At 38.9% G+C, this 26,186-nt stretch overlaps 1 protein-coding gene and 1 long non-coding RNA gene across 5 annotated transcripts in view; both read left to right on the plus strand.

Annotated features, from left to right (window-relative positions):
• Window positions 1-26,186, plus strand: part of LOC127530057 (uncharacterized) — a 530,810-nt gene that overhangs the window by 148,819 nt on the left and 355,805 nt on the right. The gene's annotated exons all lie outside the window — the stretch shown is intronic.
• Window positions 1-26,186, plus strand: part of znf516 (zinc finger protein 516) — a 168,627-nt gene that overhangs the window by 29,830 nt on the left and 112,611 nt on the right. The gene's annotated exons all lie outside the window — the stretch shown is intronic.

Genomic DNA, 26,186 nt, shown 5'->3' on the forward strand with positions numbered 1-26,186 from the left:
CATAAAATGATTTTTATTTGTTCAGTGTCCTGGAGACCTCACCCATCAAGTTGCCTCCCCCATTGGCCATTCCACAGCTGAGTCAGTGCTGGGCCAGCCAATCCGATGAAAGAACCCCTCTATCCGATGATTCCTGTGATCCTCCATCAGGGATGACTTTACCTTAGGCAGGCACAACAACTTGGCAGGTGGGCAGTGGCACCAAATGCCACATTTGAGTTCCGAGAAGAGAAACAGAATAGGTGTGGGTTAGTATCCAATTATAACAATCATGTTACTTATGTTTTAGTGCTAATGACTAGCAACAGAGATGCAGTCTGTACAGTTCATCAGCAGCTCTAGTCAGGGTGTGCTAAACTGAAGTAGTGAGTCTAATTTGAAAGCTGAGACCAAAGGGGCATCTCTTATAGTAGTAGGCAGACCATTCCACAGTTTAGGGGCCCCCTGTAACTAACTAAAAGCTCGACCTCCCACTGTTATTTTATTAATCCTTGGAATCCTAAGCAGACTGGCATCTTGAGATCTTAATGTACATTCTGGTTTGTAAGTCATGATAAGTTCAGACAAGTAAGCCGGACCTTGGCCATTTCAGGCTTTATATGTTAAAAGGAGGATTTTGAAATCTGCCCTAAACTTAACCTAGAGCCAGTGTAAGGATTTAAGAACTGGAGTTATGTGTTCGTATTTTCTTGTTTCTGGAATAATTATTGCAGCAGCATTTTGGATTAACTGTAGGCTGTATACAGAACAGTTTGAGCATCCAATGAACACAGCATTGCAGTAGTCAGTCCAACTAGAAATAAATGCTTGAATTAATTTAAATCCTGCTTATTTAGAAAGCGCCTTCATTTCCCAACATTTTTAAGATGGAAGAAACATGATTTGGACAACTTTGTAATGTGTACTTTAAATAACATGCTAGAGTCAAAGATAACTCTGAGATTGTGGGCTAATTCAATAAAATTAATGGTGATTAGTGGTCTGTACACATTTGTACATTCACTTTTATAATGTTTACTGATAGTACTAGGGTGTTGTACCATGTTAGCTATTATGGATGTAGTGAGAAGTCAAGCAAAATTACCCCTTTTATTGGCTAACCAGAAAGATTACAATATGCAAGCTTTAGGGGCAAATCAGGTCCCTTCTTCAAGTTAGTATCTTGCCTGAAGAAGGGGCCTGAGTTTCCTTGAAAGCTTGCATATGGTAATCTTTCTAGTTAGCCAATACAAGGTGTCATTTTACGTATCTTATCACTATAACGTTTGCTTAGAAACTCTATAACAAGGTGCAGTGGCTTGCCAGAAGAGCAAATGCACCACCAAGATGGCACTAGACAGTCCAACATGGGGAGAGTGGAGCACACTGACAATAAGAGAAGTCCTTAGAACAATGTAGTGCCATGTGCGCAGTGTCAGGTACAGACAGTGAGACCTCTGTCTCTACAACATGCCTAAAATTCCTGCAGTGCTCAAATAAAGTACTGCTTCTTATGTACAAGGTGTTTATTCTATTTATTTATGCAGTGGGCGATTTCTCTGGCCGCATTCAAAGCCATCCAAGCTGTGCCTGTGCCCACACAGGGATGCCCACCCTCCCCCATCGTCTTTTGTGCTTATTTACTCCCATTTTTATTCGGTTTTGCAGACGCAGCAGCAGGATTTTCTTTCTTTCTTTCTTTCTTTCTTTCTTTCTTTCTTTCTTTCTTTCTTTCTTTCTTTCTTTCTTTCTTTCTTTCTTTCTTTCTTTCTTTCTTTCTTTCTTTCTTTCTTTCTTTCTTTCTTTCTTTCTTTCTAACTGCAGTCGGAATTCCTTTAAAATAGCTGCACAGACACTGAAGCCGATTTGCTCCAGATCTGTGGCCTGAACTGTTACTAAATCTATTGAGCAAAACTTCCAAAGAACAAGGACACTTGTAACTGTTGCATACATAATAATAATAAGTCTTTTGGTCTTTTATTTTGAAAGTGTTGGCCTATCTTTGTTATAAAATAATAGAATTGTTTTGGTCCCAACTGTACAAAATGTTGTTGCCGTCAGTGATATTTTTGGGTGCGTGGTTTCTGTTATGAGACGTGAGAGGCAAAGACCGTAATCATCATCAAGTCAATGTTTTTAGTCGAGACAGACGGTTTAGAAAATGTGTACAGGATTTTGCTGAATGTGGAATGGCACACTGGTTAGCATGGAGGCCTCACCGATCTGACATCCTGTTTGGCCCCCTTGGTGGATTTCAGAGACATCCTGCCCTGTTGCTTTGCTGCCCAAAGCCTTGCCCACTTTTATTAGGACACACTGCAATGCTTTGCTTTATATAATTTATAACAGTGAGGAACAAGCCTCGCTGAATTTTCGTTCGGCAAAATTGTAGAAATATTTGGAAACTTTGCTGAACTTAGTGAAATACCTTGTCTGTGTGTTTATGTGAGTTGAGTGTGTTCCTCTGCGATGGCCTGGTGCCCTGTCTGAGGGGCATTGTTCCCGCCTTGCACCCTCTGCTTGGCACTCTGGTTCTTTTCTTTTCTGCCATGCCACGTGCTGATGCTGCTGTTCTTTTTCTGTAAGCAATGGCGTGTGGCCACACCGTCTCTTGTCTTGAGAAAGACCCTAAGCCCATTTTGCATGGCCGAGGTAGGTAGGTAGTTGTGTTACACAGATCATGTCATATCATGATCATATCATCATCATCATGTCATTGTGAATTTCCCATTGGGATTAATAAAGTATCTATCTATCTATCTATCTATCTATCTATCTATCTATCTATCTATCTATCTATCTATCTATCTATCTATCTATCTATCTATCTATCTATCTATCTATCTATCTATCTATCTATCTATCTATCTATCTATCTATCTATCTATCTATCTATCTATCTATCTATCTATCTATCTATCTATCTATCTATCTATCTATAACCTTTCGTTAGATGAAGATTTGGAGCCCCGTGGTTTGTTGACTTTTTGCGTGCAGGGTGGACAGCCCATTAGCATTTTATATATATTGATTCTAACAAAAAGCTCAGTCATTCATTTTCTTAACTCCATGCACGTTGGAGAAACTTCACACAGAGAGTAACCATACTGGGAATGGCTCGGGTCTCTAAAGCTGCGAGCCAGCAGTGATGCCCACTCGCTTGTATCCGTTCAACAAAGTAGATAGATAGATAGATAGATAGATAGATAGATAGATAGATAGATAGATAGATAGATAGATAGATAGATAGATAGATAGATAGATACTTTATTAATCCCAATGGGAAATTCACAAGTACACTGTGAACTTAATTTTTCCAGCAAAGCATGAACTAGTCTTGCAGTCCACACAGAGCCTATTAACCTGAAGTCTTTAGCATATAGAATGTCAAAAGAGGACAACGTGCAAACTACAGCCAGTGACGAGTTAGGGTAAGGGGACAAGATATCTGAGGATGTGAAACAGCAAAGCTCATTATATGGTTACCTCTGCTAGTAACGCTATAGAATGGGAGACTAAGGGGCTTCCTCTTGTGCGTCACTTACTGCCATGTAACACAACAAACAAAGCCTTTCTTTAGTTCTTGTTTCATAGCAGTAAGTGACAACTAGACAAATTGTAGACAGCGCAAGTGCTGTCAGAGGAGCTTAGGAAACACCTTCAAAAAAAAAAAACCACAGCATTTAGCAAGGCCCTGTGACAGAGCAGTCAGTGAGTAACCAGCCGTAATTCAAAAAACTCTGTCTATTATATAGTGCCTTTCATATCTATCTATCTATCTATCTATCTATCTATCTATCTATCTATCTATCTATCTATCTATCTATCTATCTATCTATCTATCTATCTATCATATAGTGCCTTTCATATCTATCCATCACTACACACAGTGAAAGTCTTATTTGCGAGTGTTAATCAACATGCCACGTGTCTCCTCTCTTCAGACTCATGATTAATGAGTGGTGCCTTACCTCGATACATTTGTCTTCCTTACCTGAAACATCTGAGAGAATTAACATTAGAGTGTTTTGTTTAGGGCGGCAGGGTGGCACAGTGGGTAGCGCTGCTGCCTTGCAGTTAGGAGACCCGGGTTCGCTTCCCGGGTCCTCCCTGCGTGGAGTTTGCATGTTCTCCCTGTGTCTGCGTGGGTTTCCTCCCACAGTCCAAAGACGTGCATTGGTGATTCTAAAATGTCCTTGGTGTGTGTGTGCCCTGCGGTGGGATGGCGCCCTTCCTGGGGTTTGTTTCCTGCCTTGCACCCTGTGTTGGCTGGGATTGGCTCCAGCAGACCCCCGTGACCCTGTAGTTAGGATATAGTGGGTTGGATAATGGATGGATGGATATTTTGTTTAACTGCTCTTGTATTTATGTGTGCATATGTACAGTCCCCTCTGAACGTATTAGAACAGCAAGGCCCATTCATTTGTTTTAGCTGTACACTGAAGACATTTCGGTTTGAGATCAAAAGATTAATTTATGAGACGAGTCTTCAGAATTTCTGCTTTTATTTCCTGGTATTGACATCTAGTTGATAGATAGATATAGAAGATAGCACCGTTTTGTTGAAGAGCACCCCAATTTTTTAGGCAAGCAAAAGTATAGGAATGTTTCAGGAGGGAGTGTACTTACATAAATATGCAGCGATGTCAGCACAGAAAGAATACAAAACATGAAAAGGCCACATAGTGTTCTACCACCCACCAGAAAATGAGAACATAGGCTATGAAAATTAACTAATCAGTTTTGTACATGGAAGGAAGTTCATTTGTTTTGGCTAAGCTAAACTGTTTGGCTGTACTCAATATGGAATATTGTTCGCGAGCGAATATACTTTTGGATTTAAATATTTATTCTATGTACATGTCCTTCCGTTTATGGATTTTTATCCTGCTTAATTCAATTCATGGTTGTGGTAGCTTATTCAAGTTGACCCGGACTCAGGGCAGGAACCAACCCAGAACAGGACACAAGTGCATTGCAGAATGTATTGATGTGGCCACCCTCATCCGCACTTACAGAGGGACAGTTTCAAGTTACCAATTAACCTGATGTGTCTTTAGGAGGTTGGAGGATTGGTTATCCTAAAGGAAGGCTGACTCCCAGCAGCCAATTTAAGAGGTATGGTAATCATCTGTGCCTTTACAAATACATTGTTTCTTCTGTCTGGACCATGTAATAATAATAATAATAATAATAATAATAATAATAATAATAATAATAATAATGATAATAATAAATTAAGGATGGCTAGGATAGGTTCCTGCTCCCTTACAACCCTGCCCAGGATAAGTGAGTTTGGAAGACCAATGCATAGATGGATATATTTTATAGACAACATTCACTGTATTTATCAGTATAGGTTTATAGTACTAGGGTGTTGTACCGTGTTAGCCATTATGAATGTAGAGAAAAGCCAAGCAAAATGACACCTTTTATTGGCTAACTAAAAAGATTACAATATGCAAGCTTTCGAGGCAACTCAGGCCTTCTTCAGTATAGGTTTACTAATTGTTTCTTCATCTTACATTTTTAGTGCTTAAAAATTTCTTGGAAACCTTTTACAATGAATTTTATTTGACTTGGTTTTATTCTGTGCTATTTGTTGTGGTTGAGCTAAATTAAATCTATTGTTATATCTTCTGTTTACAGCCTTTATCTAAACTTTAGTGCAGCGAAATTGGGGTGTTGCATTAATTTAAAGTAATTTAAGTCTTTAAAAAGCTCTAATCATTAACCAGGTGCTTTTTTTGTAAAAAAAAAAAATGCAGCTCAGCCTTAGGAGTATGACGCGTGAAATTGCTGGCAATTTTTTTTTTTTTTGTTTCTGATTTACATCCTAGACTTTGCTCCTTGTGCTGATTCCCACAAAGTAGCTGTTTAAGTGATTAAAATGCACTGAACCAGTCATTAGCCCTTAATGACAGAGGGCTGGACGTCTTGTGAACCATAGGTTTTGCTGAATTTTGGTTTCATTTGGCAAGTGTTTTGTGATGTCATTTTGAAAGAAGCCTTAAAAAAAAAAAGAACAGCCATTAAGGGTGAGAAAAACAAACAGGGTGTGTCAGGCGAGCCTCGCTGTGCTCCTTTTCTGGCTGTAATACCTAAGGTGTTGAATATCTTTAGACAAGTAATTAACTACTATATACTGTATATTGGATTGGATTAACCTGGGAATGTTGTGCAAACTGTTTTTGTTTACTGTTGGCTACATGTAGCTTATATGTGTGTATGTGGACACACACACACAATATAGATAGATAGATAGATAGATAGATAGATAGATAGATAGATAGATAGATAGATAGATAGATAGATAGATAGATAGATAGATAGATAGATAGATCCTAATTTTAGTATAGATAGATAGATAGATAGATAGATAGATAGATAGATAGATAGATAGATCCTAATTTTAGTACAGATAGATAGATAGATAGATAGATAGATAGATAGATAGATAGATAGATAGATCCTGATTTTAGTACAGATAGATAGATAGATAGATAGATAGATAGATAGATAGATAGATAGATAGATAGATAGATCCTGATTTTAGTGTAGTTGGCAAGATAGATAGATAGATACATAGATCCTGATTTTAGTGTAGTTGGCAGGATAGATAGATAGATAGATAGATAGATAGATAGATAGATAGATAGATAGATAGATAGATAGATAGATAGATAGATAGATAGATAGATAGATTCTAATTTTATTATAGTCGACAGGATAGATAGATAGATCCTGATTTTAGTATAGTCGGCAGGATAGGTAATTTTTTTTTAAAGTACTTTATTGAACCAAAAAAAAAGAACAAGGACAAACATCAATATATTAAAAGTACACATACAACAAACCGTATTATAAATAACCAATACAAAGAATAGGATAGGTAGATAGATAGATCCTGATTTTAGTATAGTTGGCAAGAAAGATAGATAGATAGATAGATAGATAGATAGATAGATAGATAGATAGATAGATAGATAGATAGATAGATAGATAGATAGATAGATTCTAATTTTATTATAGTCGACAGGATAGATACATAGATCCTGATTTTAGTATAGTCGGCAGGATAGGTAGATAGATCCTGATTTTAGTATAGCTAGATAGATAGATAGATAAGAAAAGTGCTGTGTAACAGATAAATTGGTAGACATGAAAGGTTCTATATAACAGTTAGACAGATAGGAATGGCACTATATAATAGACAGGTATTAATTGTATCATATGAAACGAATACAAAGATAAATAGATGGTTTTGAAAGGTGCAATATAATAGATAAATATTGTAATGGATGGCAAGGATGGACTGGCTTTCTGAATGGGATGGTTGGACCCTAGCCTGGCTTGAAGATTCGTATAGTAGATGGAGGTGCAAAGTAGATGATTATACTGACCTGGATGGTTTGTGTTCCCATTCTTGGGCAGGACAGTGAAGCAGAAGCACACGGGGAGATTGCTCCTTAGGACTTCATTCTCCCTCAGTTAGATTGCATTGTCCCTTTACTGGATCGCCCATGTGCGCACTCGTGGGGCAACCTAGGAATTGTAGTCCCATTGGGCAGCTCTGGGTGCCATCAGAGGGAGCTGCCCAGAAGTACGTGTCCCTATTTTGAGGTATGTCCATCCGACCTGTAAGCGCTTCCACTGGAAGAACCCCAGGGTTCACTCTCAGCTCACCTCACTCTGGGAGTCAGAGTCGGGTGTGGAGGAAGGACAGAACTTACTTGGGAACGTGTGGAGGAGAAAGAAAAGGAAATTGAATTAACCTGTTTCTTAAATTAAACATTTTCTTAAACTCAGGACTGTGTTGGCACGGTTGTGTTTCTGGGCTTTGCGGCTCAGTGCTCAATGGTCACAACAGACAGATTGATCGGTAAGTTTGTCTGGGTTTGTGCCAGTGTCCACAGTGTCTTCCCTGAGTACATATACAGCTAGTACATGCTATTTGGATCATTAGGCTGGCTGAGAATGGGTGGATCCTGACATTCCTTCCACTGCTTGTTCTTGCCATTTGAATGTTTTGAGTCCAGTATACAGTCCAGCTTCCTGTGGTGTACATGAAGAATAAAGAGAGCCCAAACAATGTAAAGAAGCTATTTGTTTTAAATTACGAGGTTAGGTAGGAGGTGTGGTGTAAAGATTAAGATTTTGGGTTTCAAACCCTGTGAGTGTGGGTTCAAGTCCCTCTGCTAAGTGACATTGTGTGACTCACTTTACCTAGCTGTGCTTTAATTAGAGAAACAAAAGAAATGTCATCAATTTTATCTCAGTTGATGTCAGCCAAATAATAAATAAATGTTATGAAATGGCACTGGCATTTCTTTCAGTTTTGACACCCGTGACTCGGTTGTTTAAGTAAAATTTGCATAAATGATATGATCGCATATTTAGAAACATAAATGTTTTGAATGGGTGGTTTTGTAAATGGCATATATAAAAAAAGACAGGCAAAAGATATCTAAACTGCTAATGGTTTAGCCTTGAGAAACACAAGTAAAGTAAACTGAAATTACCTTTGTGAGGGATATGCAAAGGGATTAAGGATTAACATAGCATGACGTTCTCCTGCAGAAAAAAATAAAACTCTCTTAAGAATTTGATCTGCTTTCTACTGTTAACAGGCCTCAGGTACAGTATATGTGCGCAACACCGGGAGCAAATGCTGCAAATGTAAAAATAAAAAAGCATCAGTTGACAAATTAGGAACATTTCTCATGAGCAGGCTTACAAAAGAGGAAGTGCTGCTGCCCAACGACCAATACGAAAATGAAGAACAACGTTTCCAGAAGACTTCCTTTGCCTCATTCAGCCGGAACAGGCCCCTCTCTTTAAGCACTTTAAACCTTTCCATGCAACAGTGGCTTTCTTCTAACAACTGTGTAATAGGAAAGCAGAAGTGGCGTGTAGAAAAAAAAAAATGGATTTACGTCTAGTCAGTGCGACAAAGTCTCTGCTGTGATGTACGGTATGAAGTCCTTTATTACATAAACAGGATGAGGCAGAACAATTGATTTGATTACTGCCTGTTTCGCCGCATGTATTTGGGGAGGTGGGGGCGGCCATCAGAGCAACAAATGATACATTTGGGGTTTCACTCTTCATTCTGAAGCCTGACCCTTTGCCCTGAACAACTTGTATATTTTCCAGATGACAGAATTAAAAAAAATGTTTCTAATATCAGATGCAATAAAGGTACAGCATTTTTTTTAACAACTGTACTATCATAGTATAAAGCAAATTATACTGAAAACAATAGTAGCCAAGTGAGTGATTGTAATATTCATAACAATAACCCATTTTTATGACATCAACAGCCAAGGTCATTATGTAAGCAAGTGTAATAGCATAAAGAAATGCACACTGTGATAATATCAATGGAACTTTTTAACATTATCTGACAATAGAAAGTAAAATTGATAACTATGGCAGCAAGCGTAACAAAGGAAGTCATTGTTTTAATGCTATTAAAGAAACCGTAATGGGAGAGCCATAAGCTTCCAAATTATAACACTGGTAGTGAGGATCACAATATTAACAAAAAATAATAATCATTTAGTTGTATAATAATGAAAATAACAACAAAATTGATGGTAAAGATCAAAATCAGTAGACGTAATATCAACTTTGGTAATAAAAATAACGGATATTCTCGTTAAGTTACTAAATTATTTTTTGATGAACAACATTAACGTTATGGCTATTGAATATCCTACTTTGACTTTTGCTATTATTAGCAACTAGAACAGTGAAATACCCGTTTAGTAAAAATTGGCAAATGATACAATAAGTCTGTCTGTTTCAATCACATCATGAGTTTAGGAACCTCTGTGCACCGAATTTGCTAGCCCTTATGTCACTCTTGGTTTGTGTGTCCCTAAGCTCATTGGACATTGTAGCCCTCTTGTGGACACTGGACAGCATTAAGCCCAGATATGGACGCTGGGTGTTTTGTTGTTTTTATATATAAATGTAAACGTCTATGCATGGAAGTATGTGTGTCTGTCCGGCCCAGAAGTAAGAGGTGGAGTCGAGGTAATGGCTCTGCCTCCGATTACACAGAAAACTTGCTTAGCCGCTAATAATACAAGCGAGGCGAGCACATCAGCAAAACGAAACCTCAGAAGAAAGCCAAAGTTTCTTAGCCGCTAACCTCAGCAACACGGTAACCCTTTTACTTTTCCTGCCGCCGCTAATGCACAAGCGATGTGAGCACATCGGAAAAATGAATCCTCCTAGGAGAGAGACGCCCAGAGTAGTTCCTTACAATTACCTGACATCTCTACATTTCAATTTTTGTCTGACGATTTCAATAGTTACTAGGACCCTGGGCTTTATACAGCATGGGCTTACACGGCTAGTATTATATAAGAGAATAAGTTGCTATCTATTTATCATATTGTATGTACATAGTGCCTTTCACATCTATCTATCTATCTATCTATCTATCTATCTATCTATCTATCTATCTATCTATCTATCTATCTATCTATCTATCTATCTATCTATCTATCTATCTATCTATCTATCTATCTATCTATCTATCTATCTATCTATCTATCTATTGTAGCAGTAGAGGCGTGGAGCCACCTCTAACACCCTCAGGTACCACTCTTGAGACCAGGTGAAAGTATAATAATAATTATTTTTATTATACAGTAGTGCACCAAGCACTCTCCTCACCACACTCCTATACACAATAAACTCTTTCTATAACCAATCCTCCACTCCCAGACACTTCGCCCACCTTCCTCCCAGCTCAGCTCAGTGTCTGGGTTTACCCAGAGTCCTTTTATAGCCCCTGACCCGGAAGTGGCTCCAAGCCAAACCCACAAGTCCGTTTTCCTTCCGGGTCAGGGCAAACAGTCCTTTTCTTCATCCCGGGAGCACGTCGCTTCTTCCAGTCACGTGACTGAGATGTACTCCCGGGTTATAGGGCATGCAAGAGTCCATGAGGCCCTTCACAGCGACTCCTGGCGGCCCCCAAGGTATCCAGCAGGGCTGTGTATAAAAACTACAGAGTCCATGAGGCCCTGCTGGAACTCGGGGCACCAATATGCTGTCCGGAGGGCTCCTCCTAGCGGCCTGGGGGTGAGGGCCGGACTGGAAAGCCGGCAATCCTCCACACTATCTATCTATCTATCTATCTATCTATCTATCTATCTATCTATCTATCTATCTATCTATCTATCTATCTATCTATCTATCTATCTATCTATCTATCTATCTATCTATCTATCTATCTATCTATCTATCCTTCCTGCTATACTAAAATTAGGATCTATCTATCTATCTATCTATCTATCTATCTATCTATCTATCTATCTATCTATCTATCTATCTATCTATCTATCTATCTATCTATCTATCTATCTATCTATCTATCTATCTATCTATCTATCTATCATACTGCATGTACATAGTACCTTTCACATCTATCTATCTATCATGTAGCAGCTACCTACATATCTATATAATACCTTTCATTATCTATCTATCTATCTATCTATCTATCTATCTATCTATCTATCTATCTATCTATCTATCTATCTATCTATCTATCTATAACAAATAACAAAATTTAGAATTATAGTAACATCCTTAACAATAGCACAATTGTGCCAAAACATATTCATACTTTTTAACAAAAATTTTAAAAGAATTTAATGTAACAACTTTCAGGTTCCCTACAGAATCTTCTTACTGCCCAATTAATATTCCGATGTTATAAAGATATTGTATGAATAATTCCTAATGTGCCATAATGAGACTTAATATGAAAATCTGTTAAACTGCAGCAGAATGAAGTTTGTCTAATTATTGCGAGCTGCAGAAGTTTTAACTGTGCGGCCAGTGTGGAATTGGCAGATCGGTGCTTATTTATTAAAGGTAATGAAAAGTGAAGCATGCATTTCTTATTAAAATGCAGATCGGTATATTATATAATAATTTACGTGCCAGGCATGTAAGTGGCTTAATGAATAGTTGTGAAAAACAAAAGCCTTACAATTTACATATTCAATTCATTTGAATAACGTGAGGATTTTTAAAGAGAGGCAGCGTATTCCATGTAAGAAAAAAGGCAAATGTCTTTGCTTCAATTATTAATGAAGTATTATGTCAAGAAGATCCTCGAGGGACCTGATGGGGTTCTTTGTGTAAAATAAATGTGTTTATTGGGCATTCGCATAAGCTGCATTCTCTACGAAGTTGCTCAGCCTTAGTCAATTTATTTATTTTTTTTTCCGTTCAAATGATGTGCAGTAGCAAGCACATGGCAGCCTAATCCTGTTATTAGGGTCATCTTCATTTCCTTTGCATGGATCGATAGCAGACCATGTACAGTCATTATGCAGCAGCAGCATTTGAGGGAAAAATAATAAAGAGAAGAAGTCATTTGGAAGGCCTTGAGATTACTGGGTTTTGATGGGGATTTAGGAGACTGTATACATATTGCCCTGTTGATACAGAAGGCAGAACCTGTTAATGGTCTTAAAAGCAGATTGGGTTATTGGTGTTTTCTAGGTTGATTGGGGATTATAGGCTATATTGTCTGAATTTGGTTTCTGCTGCACAGCAGCCCACCTTCTTATGCAAACTCCCTGTAAGGCTTGCATCATAATTTGTGCTCATCGTTATATTTTTCTGTTTTTGTGTGCTTGCCATTTTCTGGGGTAGTGGTTAAAGCTTTGGGCCTCAAACCAGGAAGAAGCTGCAGAGTCAATCTCATGTCTGACTCGCTGTGGGCAAGTCATTTAATGTGTCGCTGCTTCAATTGTAAAACAAAAAAACAAATAATTCATACATTGTAAGTGCCATGGTGGGTAGATTGGAAGGAAGAGGATTGTATCTCTGTGCTGCTTATACTTTTGATTGTCTTAACCTGTGTTTTAAGGTCATGTCTATTAATAAAAGGGACAATATTTGAACCCGTGACTGTGTTGGGTGGGATTGTGTCTGGGGCTTGGGGTTCAGTGGTGGCCCCTAATGGTTATAACATGTATGTACATGTAAATATGTTTGCTACATTCTGTGCTTGGAAAACACTTTGTGCACAGAGAAGTATTAATAAAGCGTACTGTATTACTGCTGCACCATGGAGGGTTGCTTCCTGTCTTTTATCCAACTGCTGCTGGCATAAGCACTTGGCCTGGAAACATGAATTGGACAAAGCAGATGATGGGTGACGGATGGATTATAACTGAATTATTAAACTGAAAAGGTACAGTGGATGGAAGGATTTGTTTGTCATCAGGTGTGGCCCAGCAGCCTTAGAAGTAGAGTGGAGTTTTATGGGCATAGGGACAATAGAGACAGTAATGTTGTGAAGTGTGGGTATTATGTGGATAGTCTGGCATTTGGCTCTTGTGCTTTGGCTTGCACTTTAAGGCTACAGTTTTGAACCCGGACTGTGTTTCTGTGTTTCTGCTGAAATGTGTGCATTTCTAACCTTCTGCAGTATGCAGTGTGTTTTTGTATCTAATATACAGCACATGATGTGTCTAAGACAGGGGCTCCCAAACTCGCACCTGGCGACCCCCTGTGGCTGCTGCTTTTTGTTCCCTTCAGATTCACATTCAGTGATAATAACGGGTAATAACTGATCTCATTTAATTAGCTGCTCTGCTCTTATTCTGCATTCAGAAAAGCACATCATAATGATTTTTACATTGATAAGACATTTAGAAATATTTCTGGTTTTGCTTTTTTTGTTATTTTCCTATTATTTTGCCCTTTTACTGTGTGGTTTGCTCCCTTAATTGTGTCTTAATAATGACAGTTAAAAACAAGCAGAGCAGACACCCGGGCAAACAACATTGAATGACGAAAGGTGGCAACTACTTCAGTGTCTCACCCACTAATCAGTTATTAATGGATTAGACAACTAGAACACCTGGAAAAGCAGAACGAAAATCAGGAGGAAATACTGCTAATAAAGTCCAAAAAAAAACAGAACTTAGTTTTATAATTGCAACATTGACCCCCAACACACCGAAAGTGGAAAGTAACAGCTCACTTAATTAGGCTAGGAGTCCAGTTCAGAATGGATGTGTGCTGCAACAAAAACCTGCAGCCACAGGGGGTCCACAGGACCAAAACTGAGAACCTCTGCTATCCTGCCAACTATACTAAAACTAATATCTATCTATCTATCTATCTATCTATCTATCTATCTATCTATCTATCTATCTATCTATCTATCTATCTATCTGTCTGTCTGTCTGTCTGTCTGTCTGTCTGTCTGTCTGTCTGTCTGTCTGTCTGTCTGTCTGTTATCCTGCCGACTATACTAAAACTAATATCTATCTATCTATCTATCTATCTTGCCTACTATACTAAAACTGTCTACCCATCCATCCATCCATCCATTATCCAAACCCCGGGCAGGGCGCCAGCCCGCCGCAGGGCACACACACACACACACCAAGCACACAGTAGGGACAATTTAGGATCGCCAATGCACTTAACCTGCATGTCTTTGGACTGTGGGAGGAAACCCACGCAAACATGGGGAGAACATACAAACTCTACGCAGGGAGAACCCGGGAAGCGAACCTCCCTTACTGGGAGGCAGCAGTGCTACCACTGCACCACCGTGCCACCCTCTATCTATCTATCTATCTATCTATCTATCTATCTATCTATCTATCTATCTATCTATCTATCTATCTATCTATCTATCTATCTATCTATCTATCTATCTATCTATCTATCTATCTATCTATCTATCTATCTATCTATCTATCTATCTATCTGTTTGTCTTCAACCCAGGCTAGGGTGCATCCGTCCCATTCAGAAATCCTTGCCATCCATTACAATATTTATCTATTATATTGCACCTTTCATATCCATCTATTTATCTTTGTATTCATTTCATATGGTACAATTAATATCTATTATATAGTGCCATTCAAATCTGTTATATAGAACGTTTCATATCAATCTATCTATCTATTATATACCACCTTTCATATCTTATCAATCTATCTGTTACATAGCAATTTTCATATCTATCTATAGATAGATAGATAGATAGATAGATAGATAGATAGATAGATAGATATGAAAGGCACCATATAAAAGATAGATCTTAAAACAATTTTTCATTATCTATTATATAGTGCCTTTCATATCTATCTATCTATCTATCTATCTATCTATCTATCTATCTATCTATCTATCTATCTATCTATCTATCTATCTATCTATCTATCTATCTATCTATCTATCTATCTATCTATCTATCTATCTATCTATCTATCTATCTATCTATCTATCTATCTATCTATCTATCTATCTATCTAGGATGGGGTGCCAGACTACATGGACTTGTACATGGATGTCAGAGCCTATAAAATCAGGGGTGTAGGTTGCAGAGCTTCAAAGAAGCCTGCTTTCGGGCATCAGGTTACAGGGAAGCGGAGTGCTGAATTGTATCCCACATCACTGTGCATAAACCCGGGACACCAAACGACAGAAGCACTGAGTCTGAGACAGTAACCAGTCTTGGAGGAGACACCAGATAACAACATCATGGAGTCTATCCTGTGACAGCATTGGGTTAAAGGGAAGAACTACTTGTTGTGGAAAGTACAGGGTCATGGGTTGCTGGAGTTTATCTTGGCACCATTAGGTGAACAGCAGGGGCCAACCCTGGCAGTGTTGGCAGATTACATAGTTTTGGGGTACTGGAACTGCTCTGCAGCAGTTGGCACAAGGCAAAGGACCTGCCAGTCCAGTGTAGGGAATACTCATGTACACCCCCACCATTAATCACACAAGCCAAAAAAAATGGATAGGAAAAAAAGACCAAGCCACTTGGAAACCTGTAGCACATGAAGTCTTTTAGAAAACAAAGTGCTTGCTCACGCAGATCTGAATCGTTGCTTTCGATGCTTCCTTTGTTCCAACACACTGTTTAACAAGAGCCTATTAAATGTTGTTGATCACGCTGATGCTGCGGTTGTATTAAAGGCAACCTGCTGTTCTGAAAGTGATATTTTAATTCATTTAAATAAACAACTCCAGGGTGCAAGGAGAAAAGAAAAATAACAGCAGCCTGGCAATAAAAGATTTATTTTAAGAAAAGAAACAAAATTTTTCTTTCTGGAATTTTTTTTTTTTTTTTGTGGGGGGGTCCTTCAGTAGTTACTTAAACAAAGATAACCAAATGTCAGAAAGGAAATGGGCTGAACACGAAGCCCTGTTCTTTCACCACAGGATATCTGCACCAGTGTGTCTCTGTCTGCTGCTCTCAGGAGTTGCACAAGATAAAGAATGAACTCCACAACATTTTATCTGATATGGCACAAGAGACCACGTGTGTGAGGAGTGAAGCAGACGTACAGAGTAGGCACTGGGAATGGTTATCCAGTCGAGTACAAGAGAAATGTTTTGCTGCTGCAGAAACTGTAAATGTTTCTTAGCACTGGATGTGCACTGCGTGAAGTGCAGAGTATTAGAAAATCTGAAGTTTTGAATCAGTTGATGCTCCTCCCTCATTCCCTCCCACGCCTTCTGGTGGCAGTTAAGGGAAGGTCACCGTGGCAGACAGAGCAGGAAATTATCTGGCTACATCAGTCAGGAAGACATTTAAGCACACGGTGAAATCTGGAACTATTTGGGCATCAGCCCTCTAGAGAACATGAATAAGGAAGCAGCAGGCATGGTGGACAAGCTTGTCTTTGGGTTTTGATGGTGTTCAAAGTTACGACAGCCTTCTGAAATAGCAGTTTAAACAACAAGATGGTTAAGTTTGCAGATGATACCAAGCTAGGTTGGGTTTGCTGATAATGAACTGTAGAACAACAGCTTTCAACTCTTCTGACTTGTGGACTGGCAGAAGACATTATTCTTCATGCAGAGAACCATTGACAGATGGAATAAGTTACAAAGTAGTGTGGTAGGTGGTAAAATTTTAGGAGCCTTCATATCTAGACTTGATGTTATTTTGAAGTAATTAAGGACGGAATTGGCAAGCTTTGTTGAGCAGAATGGCCTGTTCTTGTCCAAATGTATCTTATGTTCTATAACCTGATAGTTTCTCAAAAAAAACATCAGGTTATAGTTTCTGAGAAAATATTTGTGGACCGAAGGTTTCAAAGAGCAGGTGGTGCCCTTTGGAGTTTGTAATATTAAATCGGAGGTGTATGTTCTCACTTAATAACATTAAATCAGATAGTGAGGGGTTTGGTCCCCCTTGCTGTTTTAAGAGCTAAGATATCTTCTTCTTCTTTCGGCTGCTCCCATTAGGGGTTGCCACAGCAGATCATCTTCTTCCATATCTTTCTGTCCTCGTCATCTTGTTCTGTTACACCCACCACCTGCATGTCCTCTCTCACTACATCCATACGCGTTCTCTTAGGCCTTCCTCTTTTCCTCTTCCTTAGCACCCTTCTCCCAATATACTCAGCATCTCTCATCTGCACATGTCCAAACCAACGCAATCTCACCTCCCTGGCTTTGTCTCCAAACTGTCCAACCTGAGCTGACCCTGTAATGTCCTCATTTCTAATCCTGTCCATCCTCATCACAACAAGAGGTAAAAATAAACGTTCTTGTGTTTCTCACATGAATACAAAGAGAATCCGGGCCTCAGTTTGTCTGAAGTGCTCGGACCTGTCAGAGGCCTAAAACTGTCATGAATGCAGCTGGATAATTCTCCTTCAACCGCCACTAATGTGTAGCGTCTACCCGGATGATGTGACGGCAGCCATTTTTGTGCCATTACGTTCACCACATCTAGTCTGACATACCCACCAACTCAATCCAAGAAGTCCATGACTTTCCCCTCGACAAAATCAAACAAGTTTGTCTTCAGGCGTAGAAGCGAGCTGTGTGTGCATGGGAGCTGATAACCAATGAAAAGCTCAACCGGAAGTACAATGCATAGAATACAGCGACGAGGAATAAGGAACATGGGTGTTTTGGACCTCACAAACAGAGGAGAAGCTTGTCTGCCTGAGATGTCATGTTTTATCTACCATAACAGAATGGAAAAATGAAGAGAAACAAAGAAGCTGAATTCGCAGTACCTGTTAACCCTTCATACAGCACCAGCTCTCCAACACAGCGTGTGATTGGCTGTCAGGAAAAGGTGCGATCACAACTGTGCTAGTGAGTTGGCATACAAAGTTGTTAAATATATTATACTCAACGACTAGCAGTGACATTGGCTGTAGGCAAAAAAAGCGTTAGAACAGTGGCAATTATGGCAACGGAGAATCCCAAAATTCCCATTATTACACGTTATAATTCCCTTATAGTGTTTGTAAAAGTACTATTTTGAGATGCAATGCACCCAGCACATCTTCCATTCCTGGTAACATTTTCTGTACTCATCTTTTGTTAAAGTGTCCAAAAGCTATGGTGATCTTTCTGTAGATTTCTACATGGTAGCAAATTGTCTTCCCTTCAGTCTTAGTTTTAATTTCGGGAGCAAAAAAAAAAAAAAAAAATGTCACAATGAATGATATCTGGTAAATACGAGAGGTGTGAGGTGACAACCACATTGTTCTTGGTCAAAAACACTGACAATGTGGTGAGTCCAGGTGCAGCGGTGTTTTTGGGTGCGCTGTCATGGTGCCGAATGCAGTTTTGTGTAATATCATGATCACACGAAGTTTGTTAATGTCGGAAAAAAAACATTGCTGTCTTGATGTTCGATATGACCTGACATGGTTTTTTCAGCTTGGACAAAACCAAAATTGCCAACGTCTTGGGCACAACTGTAGAATAAATGTCTGAAATATGCAGCACAATGCCTCCCAGTGGACTGATTTAACAAGACTGTAGGCATGTGATAGGTAGTGCCATAGTTGATAACTGCATCCTACTCTCATGCTATTGACTGATTCCAGGAATTTTTGGGACCCCCCTCTGGTTTGACCCAGTAATTGGAAAACTTAACCAGTGCAGCGGAGAGACGGGTGGAAGTTATTTTAGCTTTGAGATTTGTTGTATTTTAGAAATCAAAATTTTGTAAGTTTTGGACTTTAGTTATACAGTTTTCACCCAGTGATGGATTGGCACCCAAAACCATGGATGCTTCCTGCCTTGCACCAGTGCTGTCAGCACAGGCAGACCCTGAGTTGGATTAGGAAAATGTGATAATGTTGCCATTAGTTGCATGATTTCTCTAGTTTTATACAGACATGCATGATGAATGGTGCTCTGGCCATGGTTAATGCTGGCCCTCTGCCGTTATCCTGCTAGGGTAGGCTCTCTATTGAGCTAAGCAGATTCAGTATTGGTTGAATGGACATACGTTAACCAACAGTAAGTTGTTTATAAGTAGACACTCTGTTTTAAATGACTTGTGTATCTGTGCCCGTGATTCCAGCTCCCCTTGACCTTAATCGTGGATTAAGTGAGCTCATTAAATGTATTGATGGATAAATACTACAGAGAATAACAACATGTCTGTCTATTTGTTCAAGTTTTTTATTTGCTTGCGTATTCATGAAGAGGGAGTGCAGAATCAATCCGGTCATTTTCAGACCTGGTGCTGTATAGCAGATTCCTGTTGATGTTACCCAACAATCACAGAATGGCGTGTTAGCGTCTCCTAGATATGCGGTCATTCTGCAGGTTGTTATGTTATTATCTTTTTCTGTACTGAATGTGTCTGTTTGTGCAAATACAGTTAAGTGGGCTTGATATTGAAGGATGGTGGATGCACATACAGAGCTTGTTCACAGTATGTCTATATCATTTATCTTTTTTTGTATTAAATGTGTACAGTTGTGCAAATATAATTAAGCAGGTTCAGTAATAGCAAGGGTAGATGAATCTGCATGGTGTGTGTGCGCACAATAGGTTGTCTTTTTTTAAGAAGATAAAGTATATAGTTTTGAAATTTCTTGCTTAATTATTTTTTTTTGCTCTGAAAGGGTTTGCTTGTGTAAATATAATTGTTATTGCAAGTGTGTCTTTGCTTACTTAAATTACATTGCATATTCATCTCTTATGAAACTGCCAGTCCAGTTTAAGGTTAAAAAGGGTCAAAGCTTATCTCGGCAATACAAGGGACCATGTAACACTGGACTAGAGAGCGAGAGATAATGAACACAAGACACAATAAAATACAGTAAAGGGTTCAGAGAAGAAAAGGGGTTACATAAGATGAGTAGATAGACACGGAAGGGGCTATATAACATTAATAGGGGTTATATAAAATTAACAGATATGAAATGGGCTCTATTACATAGATAGATAGATAGATGTGAAAAGGTCTTTATAAAATACATAGATAAATAACAAAGAGTTCAAAGAAAAACTCCATATAAAAGGGGTTATATAAGATGAGTATTTCATATATATATACTGTATGGGGCGGCACGGTGGCGCAGTGGGTAGTCTCGCAGTAAGGAGCCCTGGGTTTGCTTCCCGGGTCCTCCCTGCGTGGAGTTTGCATGTTCTCCCCGTGTCTGCGTGGGTTTCCTCCCACAGTCCAAAGACATGCAGGTTAGGTGCATTGGCGATCCTAAATTATATAGTGCCTTTCATATATATCAATCTGGCATTTAGTGTATCTATCTATCTATCTATCTATCTATCTATCTATCTATCTATCTATCTATCTATCTATCTATCTATCTATCTATCTATCTTGCCAACTACGCTAAACTGAATATCTATCTATCTGTCTGTCTGTCTGTCTGTCTGTCTGTCTGTCTATGATATAGTGCCTTTTATATATATCAATCTGGCATATAGTGCATCTATCTACAGTCCAAAGACATGCAGGTTAGGTTCATTGGTGATCCTAAATTATATAGTGCCTTTCATATATATCAATCTGCCATTTAGTGTATTTTCTATCTATCTATCTATCTATCTATCTATCTATCTATCTATCTATCTATCTATCTATCTATCTATCTATCTATCTATCTATCTATCTATCTATCTATCTATTATATAGTGCCTTTCATATATATCAATCTGGCATATAGTATCTATCTATCTATCTATCTATCTATCTATCTATCTATCTATCTATCTATCTATCTATCTATCTATCTATCTATCTATCTATCTATCTATCTATTATATAGTGCCTTTCATATCTATCTATCTATCTATCTATCTATCTATCTATCTATCTATCTATCTATCTATCTATCTATCTATCTATCTATCTATCTATTATATAGTGCTTTTCCTATCTATCTATCTATCTATCTATCTATCTATCTATCTATCTATCTATCTATCTATCTATCTATCTATCTATCTATCTATCTATCTATCTATCTATCTATTATATAGTGCGTTTCATATATATCAATCTGGCATATAGTATCTATCTATCTATCTATCTATCTATCTATCTATCTATCTATCTATCTATCTATCTATCTATCTATCTATCTATTATATAGTGCCTTTCATATATATCAATCTGGTATCTATCTATCTATCTATCTATCTATCTATCTATCTATCTATCTATCTATCTATCTATCTATCTATCTATCTATCTATCTATCTATCTATTGCCTTTTTTATTTCTGTGTCATATCTACACTACAAAAAATGAAATGTAAACAAGTGAAAAGTACTTAATGACATTAACTCTCCTAGCTGTTTTCTCTGAAGTGGTTCCTCCACAGACTCTTTCAAGGCCACCTAACCTGACCTGGCCATCTTTGGGACATAGGAGAAAAGTCACAGTCCCTGGTGGAGCACACACACACACGCACACACACACACGCACACACACTGAGACATAGAAAGCACATATGTTGTGTATGTACACACTGCACACAGAAAGAGCTCAGGCTGAGATTTGAACTCGCACCCTGGGGCTTTAAAGCTACAGCAGTAATCCGTTCACCTCCTTCAGGAGCGAGACAGTGAAGTTTTCATCAGCACTAGGCATTTGTCTGTTTCTGCCGGTGGAAATGGCCGTTAAATTGTATTGCATTGGGTTTCCTTTCTGAAACGCATTGCTCAGATGGTTTTGCCGTTGCGCTCTGTTGCTTGCATTCTTATTCAGCTTGTTTGGACATAGTTTTGAAATGAAAAAGCTGCTCACTTGGCCATGTTGAGCATCTGGCCAAGTTTTTTTTTTTTCTTTTTCTTTTCCTACAGGGGTTCTGTGTCTCTTAATTGCTTTGGTTGTGAAGCTTTGGCTGGATTTTAAATTAGCCATCACAGAATTCTAGTCATGCCTGGGGCAGAGCAGCACAGCAAGTTCAGTGAAAGCAGGGCTGCCCATCGCCGTCTATTGCTGCCAGTTGTATTGTTCTTGCCGGAGCCGACTGCTACTGCTGCAGACTCCCTCACGCTGAAGCCCACATTGTGTCCAGATGGGGTGAAGTGAGAGGAAAGCCAGACAGTTCAAGTGAAGTCATAAAATTGAGCCTGAACTCGGATCATTTATGTTTACTTGGTTTAAAGTAGCAGCGGGGTGAAAGGGGCTTGGGGGGGGGGGGGGGGGGGGCACAGTAACTTAAAACATGCTAAACTCATTTGGTCGTGCTGGATCCTGCCTTTTTGTTATTTTCTTAATATTAGAAGTTCCTGGAAGTGGCAAAAGCATGGGAAAAAATTCCGACAGTTTGGGGTGTTTGGGAAAAACAAAGTGAAGTTGATACTTAAAACTTCCCTGGCGTTTCGCCAAAGGATGTGTGCATTATAAATATGGCTGGCCGGCTTTCTGAGAATTTTCTTCGTGCAGTAGAGTTGCTTACTGCAGTGCTTTGTGTGTGTTTTCATTTTTATTAATAGGATGGAAGAATAAATAGCATTTAAGAGAAAACGTTGGTACAAAAATAAACCCAAGTAGTGCTCCTAAAATAAAAGTCTGAATTAAGGTAGAAGTACATAATAAACAACAACAACAACATTTATTTCTATAGCACATTTTCATAAAAAAGTAGCTCAAAGTGCTTTACATAATGAAGAAAATAAAAATAAAAGACAAAGTAAGAAATTAAAATAAGAGAACATTATTTAACATAGAATAAGAGTAAGGTCTGATGGCCAGGGGGGACAGAAAAAACAACAAAAAAACTCCAGACGGCTGGAGAAAAAAATAAAATCTGCAGGGGTTCTGAGGCCACGAGACCACCCAGTCCCCTCTGGACATTCTACCTAACATAAATGAAATAGTCCTCTTTGTATTTAAGGTTATCACGGAAGGACTTGATGATGGTGGTCATGCAGACTTCTGGCTTTTAATCCATCACTGTTGGAACATCACGGTGCTCTGAGTAGATGCGCCACCACCAAAAGGAAATCGGAAAAAGAAACAGAAGAGAGAGTAGGGGTTGGTACGGATTTTAAAGCCACCATGAATAGTTATTATAATGAATTGGATATACAGAGTATCAGGATTAAATTAAAGTGAAGTTATGAGAAAGCCATGTTACAGTAATGTGTTTTCAGCAGTTTTTTGAAATGCTCCACTGTATTAGCCTGGTGAATTCCTACTGGCAGGCTATTCCAGATTTTAGGTGCATAACAGCAGAAGGCCGCCCGCCTCACCACTTCTTTTAAGATTTGCTCTTGGAATTCTAAGGAGACACTCATTTAAGAATCTAAGGTTACAATTTGAAATATAAGGTGTCAGACATTCCAATATATAAGATGGGGCGAGATTATTTAAGGCTTTATAAACCATAAGCAGAATTTTAAAGTCAATCCTGAATGACACAGGTAACCAGTGTAGTGACATCAAAACTGGAGAGATGTGCTCAGATTTCCTTTTATATAAACAAGAATAGTTGCATCAGATATTTGAAATGTCAAAACGTGTGCTTCAATTTAAAGGTTTAAAGTCTAAATATTCTCAATCGTAATAGAAATTGGTCATTTTTCACCCTCTCATAGTGGTCCATGGAGGGGGTGGCTAGATCCTTAATAAAGCATCAAAAATCAAAAATTACACCAGATTTGTGATCACTGACCTGGAAATAGTCTAAAATGATACCCCACATGCTTATGTTTTGTTATTTGTCAATTTTAACCCTCTGGAAGTGGCTGTCAGAGGGCTGGGACCACCGGTAAACAATCAAATGCCAAAAATGGGATCACATTCATATTCATGATTGGCAACCAATAAAAATAGCATGAAACGACACTTCATGTGCCCGTATTATCAATCTGATTTTTTTTGAAGTTTTGTGAATGGAGTGAAAGGAGTAACTTTGACCCCTCTTATCTCATTAGGTGGTGTAGCCCCCTCGGGGTCGATTGATATGGCCTGCACAACTTCCAAGTCTTTTGCTGTAGACACCTATTGCTTTACTCTTTATCATTAAGGTGCTATTTCCTGTACAAATCAAGGTCCTAAAATGGCCTAGAAATGAGAGGTTTTTGGGTCTAGAGGGTACAGAAACTGGGGAAGACCCCAAAATGATCCATGTCTTGCATAACTAGACTTCAAGATAAATGTATCATATGTGGTTTTCTCGTACCGGTGAATTACGAAGCGCTGGACAAAAAAAAGCTGATTTCAAAGACTCATTCTTACGAAAGCAATAAGAATAATAATTAATTACATTTATATTTCGTTTTTCTACCCTACTCGATCCCTTTACACAGAAAGCCATTTCAACCACCACCGATATGTAACATCCACCTGGATGATGCGAAGGCAGCCATTGTAGCAGCAGTACCCTCAACACACTTGAGCTATTAGTTCAGGGTTGAAAGATTGGAACCGTCATTGGTCGGGGTGCCAGTCCATGACAGTGCCAGCTTGGACCTGCCCAATTAGCTCAACCCATCCATCTTTGGTGAAATGGATGGAAAACTTACACAGTAGGGGTACCGGCTGGATGACGGCATGAAATGAGGACAAAATGGAAGGTGTTAGGGGATGGACAAGCAGAACATGGAGACCAGGAGTAGTTCTATTCACCATACTTGTGGCAGCAGTGCTCTGTTAGAGGCGTCCCAGCATGGACGCCTGTAGGGTGTCTACTCTAAGTACCATGATGTTCCAAAAATGATGGATGGATTAAAAGCCAGAATTCTGTGTGACCATCAGGATCAAGTGACTCCGTGAGAACCCTAACTACAAAAAGGACTATTTCATTTATGTTAGGTAGAATGCCCAGATGGGACTGGGTGGTCTCGTGGCCTGGAACCCCTGCAGATTTTATTTTTTTCTCCAGCTTTCTGGAGTTTTTTTTTTTTTTTTTTCTGTCCACCCTGGCCATCGGACCTTACTCTTTTCTATGTTAACTAATGTTGTCTTATTTTAATTTCTTATTTTGTCTTTTATTTTTCTTTTCTTCATTATGTAAAGCACTTTGAGCTACTTTTTGTATGAAAATGTGCTATATAAATAAATGTTGTTGTTGTAGGGGTTCGTGGGAACTGGACAGAGGCCTGACTGAATGTAATCCGTCTGCTCCCATACCCCCTGAAGTAGCATCATAGGCCCCCGGGTATGTAAAGTAGTGCACTGGCGCCACTGTTTTGATAGCAAAACGAATACATATATAGACATCAGAAGCATTGTGGACCCCCATGCTCCTGTTGCCCCCTGCCAGTGCCCATACGTTAAGACGACCCTGAACTGGAGTTCTGGACGTGCAGTCCTGTCGAGGTTCCTGGGTGCCATGGAGGATGGGGAGGGAGACTCCTCACAAGTCATGCTGGGTCACCAGAAGCTCTTCCTGATCCAGTATAAAAGGAGTCTGCTGCCTTACTAGGGGAGTCAGAGGGCGAAGGCAGAAGGAGAGGAAAAGGTTTGTTATTTGTATGATTATTGGCTATGCTTCAATGCCCTTTATGGTATTTAGTGCTTGTTGGATTGAAAAAATCTATAATTTGAACCCGTGAATGTGTTGGAAATTATTGGTTCTGGGTTTAATGGCTCGGTGGCACCCCCTTCTGGTTACAAGAGACATGGCGTGAACTCAACGGATGCAAACCAATCATAATTCAGGCGTAAGTCTTAACTGCAATGCTGCTGTTTTTTTTTTTAACTTTTAAATGAATTATGATTTCAACTTTTGTATTTACATAAAGTTGTTTAGCTTCTTTTAGGGTGAAGAAATTGAAAAAATAACTGGCAAAGGCTCGGATTATAAATTGGCAAGATGTGGGGGATTGCGCCTTACTATGGACTGGCACCTTGTGCTCAGGTTTACAGAAGAGTAATTTTGAAGTGAACAGGTCATTTCATCCAAAATGGCACTTCAATATGTTCTGTAATACAATAACATAAGCAAAATCA

This window comes from Erpetoichthys calabaricus, chromosome 13 (genome assembly GCF_900747795.2).
Source record: "Erpetoichthys calabaricus chromosome 13, fErpCal1.3, whole genome shotgun sequence".
NCBI lineage: Eukaryota > Metazoa > Chordata > Cladistia > Polypteriformes > Polypteridae > Erpetoichthys > Erpetoichthys calabaricus.